Source organism: Scyliorhinus torazame, chromosome 12 (genome assembly GCF_047496885.1).
Source record: "Scyliorhinus torazame isolate Kashiwa2021f chromosome 12, sScyTor2.1, whole genome shotgun sequence".
Classification (NCBI taxonomy): domain Eukaryota; kingdom Metazoa; phylum Chordata; class Chondrichthyes; order Carcharhiniformes; family Scyliorhinidae; genus Scyliorhinus; species Scyliorhinus torazame.
The window spans coordinates 131,610,376-131,622,115 of NC_092718.1; positions in this window are offsets into that span (position 1 = coordinate 131,610,376).

Genomic DNA, 11,740 nt, shown 5'->3' on the forward strand with positions numbered 1-11,740 from the left:
AGAGTGTGTGTGAGGTACCTCAGGGTGTGTGTGAGGTAGGTCAGAGTGTGTGTGAGGTAGGTCAGAGTGTGTGTGAGGTACCTCAGGGTGTGTGTGAGCTAGGTCAGAGTGTGTGTGAGGACCGCAGAGTGTTTGTGAGGACCGCAGAGTGTGTGTGAGATACGTCAGAGTGTGTGTGAGGTACCTCAGGGTGTGTGTGAGGTAGGTCAGAGTGTGTGTGAGGGATCGCAGAGTGTGTGTGAGGTACCTCAGTGTGTGTGTGAGGTAGGTCAGGGTGTGTGTGAGGGATCGCAGAGTGTGTGTGAGGTACCTCATTGTGTGTGTGAGGTACGTCAGAGTGTGTGTGAGATACATCAGGGTGTGTGTGAGGTAGGTCAAAGTGTGTGTGAGGACCGCAGAGTGTGTGTGAGGTAGGTCAGAGTGTATGTGAGGGATCGCAGAGTGTGTGTGAGGTACCGCAAAGTGTGTGTGAGGTAGCTCAGGGTGTGTGTGAGGGATCGCAGAGGTTGTGTGAGGCACCTCAGGGTGTGTGTGAGGGATCGCAGAGTGTATGTGAGGTACCTCCGGGTGTGTGTGAGGTACCTCAGGGTGTGTGTGAGGGATCGCAGAGTGTGTGTGAGGTATCGCAGAATGTGTGTGAGGTATCGCAGAGTGTGTGTGAGGTTACACAGAGTGTGTGTGAGGTATCGCAGAGTGTGTGTGAGGTAACGCAGAATGAGTGTGAGGTATCGCAGAGTGTGTGTGAGGTTATGCAGAGTGTGTGTGAGGTAGCTCAGAGTCTGTGTGAGTTACCGCAGAGTGTTCATGAGGTACCTCAGTGTGTGTGTGAGGGATCGCAGAGTGTGTGTGAGGGATCGCAGAGTGTGTGTGAGGGATCGCAGAATGTGTGTGAGGGATCGCAGACTGTGTGTGAGGGATCGCAGAGTGTGTGTGAGATATCGCAGAGTGTGTGTGAGATATCGCAGAGCATGTGTAAGGGATATCATGGTGTGTGTGAGGTATCGCAGAGTGTGTGTTAGGGATCGCAGAATGTGTGTGAGGTACCGCAGAGTGTGTGTGAGGGAGCGCAGACTGTGTGTGAGGGAGCGCAGACTGTGTGTGAGGGAGCGCAGACTGTGTGTGAGGGATCGCAGACTGTGTGTGAGTGATCGCAGACTGTGTGTGAGGTATCGCAGAGTGTGTGAGGTAACTCGGGGTGTGTGTGAGAGATCGCAGAGTGTGTGTGAGGTAACGCAGAGTGTGTGTGAGGTACCTCAGGGTGTGTGTGAGGGATCGCAGAGTGTGTGTGATGTATCGCAGAGCGTGTGTAAGGGATCGCAGTGTTTGTGAGGTATCGCAGAGTGTGTGTGAGGTACTTCAGAGTGTGTGTGAGGTACCTCAGGGTGTGTGTGAGGTACGTCAGAGTATGTGTGAGATACATCAGGGTGTGTGTGAGGTAGGTCAGAGTGTGTGTGAGGACCGCAGAGTGTGTGTGAGGTAGGTCAGAGTGTGTGTGAGGGATCGCAGAGGTTGTGTGAGGCACCTCAGGGTGTGTGTGAGGGATCGCAGAGTGTGTGTGAGGTACCGCAAAGTGTGTCTGACGTACCTCAGGGTGTGTGTGAGGGATCGCAGAGGTTGTGTGAGGCACCTCAGGGTGTGTGTGAGGGATCGCATAGTGTATGTGAGGTACCGCAGAGTGTGTATGAGGTACCTCAGGGTTTGTGTGAGGGATCGCAGAGTGTGTGTGAGGTACCTCAGGGTGTGTGTGAGGGATCGCAGACTGTGTGTGAGGGATCGCAGAGTGTGTGTGAGGGATCGCAGAGTGTGTGTGAGGTATCGCAGAGCGTGTGTAAGGGATCTCAGTGTTTGTGAGGTATCGCAGAGTGTGTGTGAGGTATCGCAGTGTGTGTGTGAGGTATCGCAGTTTGTGTGAGGTTACGCAGAGTCTGTGTGAGGTACCGCAGCGTGTTCATGAGGTACCTCAGTGTGTGTGTGAGGGATCGCAGAGTATGTGTGAGGTATCGCAGAGCGTGTGTAAGGGATCGAGTGTGTCTGAGGGATCGCAGTGTGTGTGAGTGATCGCAGAGTGTGTGTGAGGGAACGTAGAGTGTGTGTGAGGTACCTCAGCGTGTGTGTGAGGGATCGCAGACTGTGTGTGAGGGATCGCAGATTGTGTATGAGGTATCGCAGAGCGTGTGTAAGGGATCGCAGTGTTTGTGAGGTATCGCAGAGTGTGTGTGAGGTACCTCAGAGTGCGTTTGAGGGATCGCAGAGTGTGTGTGAGATACCTCATGGTGTGTGTGAGGTACGTCAGAGTGTGTGTGAGGTACCTCAGGGTGTGTGTGAGGTAGGTCAGAGTGTGTGTGAGGTACCTCATGGTGTGTGTGAGGTACGTCAGAGTGTGTGTGAGGTACCTCAGGGTGTGTGTGAGGTAGGTCAGAGTGTGTGTGAGGTACGTCAGAGTGTGTGTGAGGTACCTCAGGGTGTGTGTGAGGTAGGTCAGAGTGTGTGTGAGGTAGGTCAGAGTGTGTGTGAGGTACCTCAGTGTGTGTGTGAGCTAGGTCAGAGTGTGTGTGAGGACCGCAGAGTGTTTGTGAGGACCGCAGAGTGTGTGTGAGATACGTCAGAGTGTGTGTGAGGTACCTCAGGGTGTGTGTGAGGTAGGTCAGAGTGTGTGTGAGGGATCGCAGAGTGTGTGTGAGGTACCTCAGTGTGTGTGTGAGGTAGGTCAGGGTGTGTGTGAGGGATCGCAGAGTGTGTGTGAGGTACCTCATTGTGTGTGTGAGGTACGTCAGAGTGTGTGTGAGATACATCAGGGTGTGTGTGAGGTAGGTCAAAGTGTGTGTGAGGACCGCAGAGTGTGTGTGAGGTAGGTCAGAGTGTATGTGAGGGATCGCAGAGTGTGTGTGAGGTACCGCAAAGTGTGTGTGAGGTAGCTCAGGGTGTGTGTGAGGGATCGCAGAGGTTGTGTGAGGCACCTCAGGGTGTGTGTGAGGGATCGCAGAGTGTATGTGAGGTACCTCCGGGTGTGTGTGAGGTACCTCAGGGTGTGTGTGAGGGATCGCAGAGTGTGTGTGAGGTATCGCAGAATGTGTGTGAGGTATCGCAGAGTGTGTGTGAGGTTACGCAGAGTGTGTGTGAGGTATCGCAGAGTGTGTGTGAGGTAACGCAGAATGTGTGTGAGGTATCGCAGAGTGTGTGTGAGGTTATGCAGAGTGTGTGTGAGGTAGCTCAGAGTCTGTGTGAGTTACCGCAGAGTGTTCATGAGGTACCTCAGTGTGTGTGTGAGGGATCGCAGAGTGTGTGTGAGGGATCGCAGAGTGTGTGTGAGGGATCGCAGAATGTGTGTGAGGGATCGCAGACTGTGTGTGAGGGATCGCAGAGTGTGTGTGAGATATCGCAGAGTGTGTGTGAGATATCGCAGAGCATGTGTAAGGGATATCGTGGTGTGTGTGAGGTATCGCAGAGTGTGTGTTAGGGATCGCAGAATGTGTGTGAGGTACCGCAGAGTGTGTGTGAGGGAGCGCAGACTGTGTGTGAGGGAGCGCAGACTGTGTGTGAGGGAGCGCAGACTGTGTGTGAGGGATCGCAGACTGTGTGTGAGTGATCGCAGACTGTGTGTGAGGTATCGCAGAGTGTGTGAGGTAACTCGGGGTGTGTGTGAGAGATCGCAGAGTGTGTGTGAGGTAACGCAGAGTGTGTGTGAGGTACCTCAGGGTGTGTGTGAGGGATCGCAGAGTGTGTGTGATGTATCGCAGAGCGTGTGTAAGGGATCGCAGTGTTTGTGAGGTATCGCAGAGTGTGTGTGAGGTACTTCAGAGTGTGTGTGAGGTACCTCAGGGTGTGTGTGAGGTACGTCAGAGTATGTGTGAGATACATCAGGGTGTGTGTGAGGTAGGTCAGAGTGTGTGTGAGGACCGCAGAGTGTGTGTGAGGTAGGTCAGAGTGTGTGTGAGGGATCGCAGAGTGTGTGTGAGGTACCGCAAAGTGTGTGTGAGGTACCTCAGGGTGTGTGTGAGGGATCGCAGAGGTTCTGTGAGGCACCTCAGGGTGTGTGTGAGGTATCGCAGAGTGTGTGTGAGGTACCGCAGAGTGTGTATGAGGTACCTCAGGGTTTGTGTGAGGGATCGCAGAGTGTGTGTGAGGTACCTCAGGGTGTGTGTGAGGGATCGCAGACTGTGTGTGAGGGATCGCAGAGTGTGTGTGAGGGATCGCAGAGTGTGTGTGAGGTATCGCAGAGCGTGTGTAAGGGATCTCAGTGTTTGTAAGGTATCGCAGAGTGTGTGTGAGGTATCGCAGTGTGTGTGTGAGATGTATCGCAGAGGTTGTGTAAGGTAACGCAGAGTGTGTGTGAGGTATCGCAGTTTGTGTGAGGTTACGCAGAGTGTGTGTGAGGTACCTCAGGGTGTGTGTGAGGGATCGCAGAGTGTGTGTGATGTATCGCAGAGCGTGTGTAAGGGATCGCAGTGTTTGTGAGGTATCGCAGAGTGTGTGTGAGGTACTTCAGAGTGTGTGTGAGGTACCTCAGGGTGTGTGTGAGGTACGTCAGAGTATGTGTGAGATACATCAGGGTGTGTGTGAGGTAGGTCAGAGTGTGTGTGAGGACCGCAGAGTGTGTGTGAGGTAGGTCAGAGTGTGTGTGAGGGATCGCAGAGTGTGTGTGAGGTACCGCAAAGTGTGTGTGAGGTACCTCAGGGTGTGTGTGAGGGATCGCAGAGGTTGTGTGAGGCACCTCAGGGTGTGTGTGAGGGATCGCAGAGTGTGTGTGAGGTACCGCAGAGTGTGTATGAGGTACCTCAGGGTTTGTGTGAGGGATCGCAGAGTGTGTGTGAGGTACCTCAGGGTGTGTGTGAGGGATCGCAGACTGTGTGTGAGGGATCGCAGAGTGTGTGTGAGGGATCGCAGAGTGTGTGTGAGGTATCGCAGAGCGTGTGTAAGGGATCTCAGTGTTTGTAAGGTATCGCAGAGTGTGTGTGAGGTATCGCAGTGTGTGTGAGATGTATCGCAGAGGTTGTGTAAGGTAACGCAGAGTGTGTGTGAGGTATCGCAGTTTGTGTGAGGTTACGCAGAGTCTGTGTGAGGTACCGCAGCGTGTTCATGAGGTACCTCAGTGTGTGTGAAACATCCGCTCATGAGGGGTAGCATTCGTTGCAGTACACAAAAGAGACTGGATGGAGTGGAGTGCGGCCGGGAGGGCCTCCTGCCAACGGGAGACTGATAGGCCTTTGGACTTGAGGGCTAGCAGCACGGCCTTTCGAACAGTCGCGTTCTCCCTCTCCACCTGTCCGTTCCCCCGGGGGTTGTAACTGGTCGTCCTGCTCGAGGCAACGCCCCTGGCGAGCAGGTACCGACGCAGCACCTCGCTCATGAAGGAGGAGCCCCAGTCACTGTGAACGTAATTGGGATAACCGAACAGCATGAAGAGGTCGTGCAACGCTTTGATGACGGTGGCGGAGGTCGTGTCGGGGCAGGGAATTGCGAAGGGGAACCACGAGTACTCGTCGATGACGTTGAGGAAGTACGTGTTGCGGTTGTGGGTGGGGAGGGGCCCTTTGAAGTCAATGCTGAGACGTTCAAAGGGGCGGGTGGCCTTGATTAGGTGCGCCTTGTCTGGCTTGTAGAATTGCGGCTTGCACTCCGCACAGACTTGGCAGTCCCGAGTCATGGCCTTGACCTCCTCGACTGAGAAGGGCAGGTTGTGGCCCTTGATGTAGTGGTAGAGCCGCCTGACGCCCGGGTGACAGAGGTCATTATGTAGTGCCCGCAGCCGGTCATCCTGTGCGTTGGCACAAGTACTACGGGACAGGGCATCAGGAGGATCATTGAGCTTACCTGGCCGGTATAAGATAGTATAATTGTAGGTGGAGAGTTCGATCCTCCACCGTAATATCTTATCATTTTTGATTTTACCTCGTTGTTTGTTGTCGAACATGAACGCAACTGATCGTTGGTCAGTAACGAGGGTAAATGGTTTTCCGGCCAGGTAGTGCCTCCAGTGCCGGACGGCTTCCACTATGGCTTGTGCCTCCTTCTCAACAGAGGAGTGGCTGATCTCGGGGCCTTGGAGTATGCGGGAAAAGAAGGCGATGGGCCTGCCCGCCTGGTTGAGGGTGGCACCCAGGGCAAAGTCGGAGGCATCGCTCTCGACTTGGAATGGTGCAGACTCGTCTACCGCATGCATAGCGGCTCTGGCGATAGTGGTTTTTAGGAGGTGGAAGGCCTGGCAGGCCTCGGGCGGGAGGGGGAATGAGGGGGAACGGAGGAGGGGTCGGGCCTTGTCAGCGTACTCGGGCACCCACTGGGCATAGTAGGCAAAGAATCCGAGGCATCGCCTCAGTTCTTTGGGGCAGGTGGGAATTGGGAGTTCGAGAAGGGGGCGCAGACGGTCGGGATCAGGGCCGAGGACACCGTTCTCCACCACGTAGCCGAGTATGGCGAGGCGGGTGGTGCCGAAAACACATTTTGCCTCGTTGTACGTGAGGTTGAGGCATTTGGCAGTTTGGAGGAATTTTGTGAGGTTGACATCATGGTCCTGCTGGTTGTGGCCGCAGGTGGTGACGTTGTCCAGATACGGGAAGGTAGCCCGCAGTCTGTTCTGGTCCACCATTCGGTCCATCTGCCGTTGGAAGACCGAGACTCCATTGGTGACGCCAAAGGGTACCCTAAGGAAGTGGTAGAGGCGGCCGTCCGCCTCGAAGGCCGTGAAGTTACGGTCCTCCGGGCGGATAGGGAGCTGGTGGTAGGCGGATTTCAAGCCTATGGTGGAGAACACCCAGTACTGTGCAATCTGGTTGACCATGTCAGATATGCGGGGCAGGGGATACGCATCAAGCAGCGTGTACCGGTTGATGGTCTGACTGTAGTCAATGACCATGCGGTGTTTCTCACCAGACTTGACTATCACCACTTGGGCTCGCCAGGGGCTGGTGCTGGGAGCAATGATATTTTCCGAGAGAAGGCACTTAATCTCCGCTCGAATGAATTGGCGGTCCCCGAAACTGTAACGCCGACTTTTAGTAGCCACGGGCTTGCAGTCGGGGGTGAGATTAGCAAACAGTGAAGGGGGGGGGGATCCTGAGCGTGGAGAGACTACAGGTGGGACCCGGGGGGGAGTCAGGGAAGAACTGGGGGTTGGAGACCGTGAGGGGGGGGGGGGGGGGGGGAGGGGGCCATTAAAATGCAAGGTGAGGCTGCGCAGGTGGCATTGGAAGTCCAGGCCGAGGAGCGCGGGGGCGCAGAGGTGAGGGAGGACCATGAATTTGAAATCCTGGAACACCGCGCCGTTCACTGAGAGGGTGACGACGCAGTAGCCCAAAACCTCGGCCGACTGGGAGTTGGAGGCCATGAAAATATGCCTGCGCGTGGGTAGTACCTTGAGGGAGCAGTGGCGCACGGTGTCCGGGTGGAGGAAGCTCTCCGTGCTGCCGCTGTCGAAGAGGCAGGTGACAGTGAAACAATTTACCTGAACCTCCATGGTGGATCTGGCGAGCTGATGCGGTCGGTCCTGGTCGAGGACGATGGATGCGATGGTGGAGCTGCTGGAGAAGGGTGCCGGATCCGAGGAGCGGCCTGTGGGAGAAGGTGGCAGCGCCCAGGCGTCGTAGGCTGCTGCTGGAGGCCAGGTTGCTGTTGGTGGCTGCATCTCCTTTGTTTGCAGCATTTCGGTCCAGTGCGCAGGACCGGAAGTGACTATCGGCGGTGGACCGGAAGTGACGTAATTCGGTGGCGGGGCGGACCCGGAAGCGACGATCGGCGACGGACTGGAAGCGACAATCGGCGACGGACTGGAAGCGACGATCGGCGACGGACCGGAAGCGACGATCGGCGACGGACCGGAAGCGACGATCGGCGACGGACCGGAAGCGACGATCGGTGACGGACCAGAAGCGAAGATCGGCGAACCGGAAGTGACGATCGGCGAACCGGAAGTGGCGATCGGCGAACCGGAAGTGACGATCGGCGAACCGGGAGTGAAGTGAGCCGGGCCGGGGATGATCAAAGATGGCGGCGCCCTTGCGTCGCACATGTTGAACAGCGAGCCGGGAACGGAGGACGGCGGCACTCCGGAGTAGCAGGCCGCGGCGTTGGACCCCGAGGCAGCAGTGGAGCGGCAGACGTTTGCAAAGTGGCCTTTCTTGCCACAGGCTGAACAGGTAGCATCTGTAGCAGGGCAGCGTTTCCTGGGGTGTTTTGCCTGGCCACAAAAGTAACACTGGGGCCCAGGCATTTTTACTGCTGGAGTGGCTGGGTGGGCCGTGACTTGCAGGGGTTGTTGCTGGGAGGTAGCGGCCACGTAGGGAGCGTGGACAGGAGCATAGGAAGTTCGTGCAGGCGTGTAGGACGCATTATTGTCATAGGCTGCCTGTTGGGCCTCTGCCATAGTGACTGCCGTGTCCAGAGTCAGGGTAGTTTGTGTCAGAAGGAGTTGGCGAATTGGGACGGAAGCGATGCCAGCTACAAAGGCATCAAGCGCCAGGGCCTCCGTGTTCTGCTCAGCGGAGACTGCTGGCGCGTTGCAGGTGAGCGCGAGGGCACGTAGGTCCCGAACAAACACGGATAGGGGTTCACCCGGCTGCTGGTGCCGGGAGGCGAGGCGGTGGCGGGCGTAAATAGAATTAACAGTTCGTGCATACCGGCTTTTGAGCTTCACGATGGCCTCGGCATAGGTCGTTGTTCCCGTGATGAGGTCGAAAAGCCCGTAGTCGAGCCGTGAGCACAGGAGATTGAGTCGGTCGGCGTCCGTTTTGGCGAAGGCGGAGGATGCTTCCAGATAGGCCTCGAAACACCGGATTCCGGCCAGCAGTTGAAAAGATGATCCGCGCGTGGAGCGTGGGGGTCGAGGGAGAGCTTGTCGGGTTTCAGAGCAGCCTCCAATATAACTGTAGTATATTAAATTGATGCGCTAAGCGTCAAGAACCACAAAGACATGTGAGACTTTAACTCAGGCTTTAATATACTACATGGGAGGCTTACCCGACACAGACGACCCCAGACAGAATGGGGCCGGTCCCAGAAGAGGTTGTTATAATGACTCCCGGGGGAGTGGCTAAGGCGGAGCTCTCCGTGGCCAGGTCGGGTTACCTACCAGTGACCGAACCTCTGCAGAGTTACAGTACAATACACAGTATTGCAGGGCCACGTTACGCACAACTATTATATACTATGTACAATGGTAGGGAAGTACAGTGGTGTATCACCACAGTGAGTTACCGCAGAGTGTGCATGAGGTACCTCAGTGTGTGTGTGAGGTATCACAGAGCGTGTGTAAGGAATCGCAGTGTTTGTGAGGTACCTCAGAGTGTGTGTGAGGACCGCAGAGTGTGTGTGAGGTAGGTCAGAGTGTGTGCGAGGTACCTCAGAGTGTGTGCGAGGTACCGCAGAGTGTGTGTGAGGTACCTCAGGGTGTGTGTGAGGGATCGCAGAGTGTGTGTGAGGTACCTCGGTGTGTGTGAGGGATCGCAGAGTGTGTGTGAGGTACCTCAGGGTGTGTTTGAGGTATCGCAGAGTGTGTGTGAGGTATCGCAGAGTGTGTGTGAGGTAGCGCAGAGTGTGTGTGAGGTAGGTCAGAGTGTGTGTGAGGTATCGCAGAGTGTGTGTGAGGTAGGTCAGAGTGTGTGTGAGGTACCTCAGAGTGAGTGAGGTATGGCAGAGTGTGTGTGAGGTAACGCAGAGTGTGTGTGAGGTATCGCAGAGTGTGTGTGAGGTATCGCAGAGTGTGTGTGAGGTAGGTCAGAGTGTGTGTGAGGTATGGCAGTGTGTGTGTGAGTTACAACAGAGTGTGCACAAGGTAGTTCAGAGTGTGCGCGAGATTGGTCAGAGTGTGCGTGTGGTTGGTCAGAGTGCGTGCGAGGTAGGAGTGTGAGGTAGCTCAGAGTGTGGGTGAGGTATCGCAGAGTGTGTGTGAGGTACCTCAGAGTGTGTGTGAGGTAGGTCAGAGTGTGTGTGAGGTAGGTCAGAGTGTGTGTGAGTTAGGTCAGAGTGTGTGTGAGGTACCTCAGAGTGTGTGTGAGGTAGGTCAGAATGTGTGTGAGGTAGGTCAGAGTGTGTGTGAGGACCGCAGAGTGTGTGTGAGGTACCTCAGGGTGTGTGGGAGGGATCACAGAGGTTGTGTGAGGTACCTCAAGGTGTGTGGGAGGGATCGCAGAGTGTATGTGAGGTACCGCAGAGTGTGTGTGAGGTACCTCACGGTGTGTGTGAGGGATCGCAGACTGTGTGTGAGGTATCGCAGAGTGTGTGAGGTACCTCAGAATGTGTGTGAGGTACGTCAGAGTGTGTGTGAGATACATCAGGGTGTGTGTGAGGTAGGTCAGAGTGTGTGTGAGGACCGCAGAGTGTGTGTGAGGTAGGTCAGAGTGTGTGTGAGGACCGCAGAGTGTGTGTGAGGTACCGCAAAGTGCGTGTGAGGTGCCTCACGGTGTGTGTGAGGGATTGCAGAGGTTGTGTGAGGGATCGCAGAGTGTGTGTGAGGTATCGCAGAGCGTGTGTAAGGGATCGCAGTGTTTGTGAGGGATCGCAGAGTGTGTGTGAAATACCTCAGGGTGCGTGTGAGGTACCTCAGGGTGCGTGTGAGGTACGTCAGAGTGTGTGTGAGGTACCTCGGTGTGTGTGATGTACGTCTGAGTGTGTGTGAGGTACCGCAGAGTGTGTGTGAGGTAGGTCAGAGTGTGTGTGAGGGATCGCAGAGTGTGTGTGAGGTACCTCAGGGTGTGTGTGAGGGATCGCAGAGTGTGTGTGAGCTACCTCAGGGTGTGCGTGAGGGATCGCAGAGTGTGTGTGAGGTACCGCAGAGTGTGTGTGAGGTACATCAGGGTGTGTGTGAGGGATCGCAGAGTGTGTGTGAAATACCTCAGGGTGCGTGTGAGGTACCTCAGGGTGCGTGTGAGGTACGTCAGAGTGTGTGTGAGGTACCTCGGTGTGTGTGATGTACGTCTGAGTGTGTGTGAGGTACCGCAGAGTGTGTGTGAGGTAGGTCAGAGTGTGTGTGAGGTATCGCAGAGTGTGTGTGTGAGGGATCGCAGAGTGTGTGTGAGGTACCTCAGGATGTGTGTGAGGGATCGCAGAGTCTGTGTGAGGTACCTCAGGATGTGTGTGAGGGATCGCAGAGTGTGTGTGAGGTACCGCAGAGTGTGTGTGAGGTACATCAGGGTGTGTGTGAGGGATCGCAGAGTGTGTATGAGGTACCTTAGGGTGTGTGTGAGGGATCGCAGACTGTGTGTGAGGTATCGCAGAGGATGTGTGAGGGATCGCAGAGTGTGTGTGAGGTATTGCAGAGCGTGTGTGAGGTAGCTCAGAGTGTGTGTCAGGTATCGCAGAATGTGTGTGAGGTACCGCAGAGTGTTTGTGAGGTACATCAGTGTGTGTGTGAGGGAGCGCAGACTGTGTGTGAGGTATCGCAGAGTGTGTGTGAGGTAGCTCAGAGTGTGTGTCAGGTATCGCAGTGAGTGTGTTAGGTATCGCAGAGTGAGCATGAGGTACCTCAGAGAGTGTGTGAGGTATCTCAGATTGTGTGTGAGGTATCGCAGAGTGTGTGTGAGGTACCGCAGAGTGTGTGTGAGGTACCTCAGAGTGTGAGTGAGGGATCGCAGAGTGTGTGTGAGGTACCGCAGAGTGTGTGTGAGGTACCTCAGGGTGTGTGTGAGGGATCGCAGAGTGTGTGTGAGGTATCGCAGACTGTGTGTGAGGTATCGCATAGTGTGTGTGAGGTACCTCAGGGTGTGTGTGAGCTAGCTCAGAGTGCATGTGAGGTAGCTCAGAGTGTGTG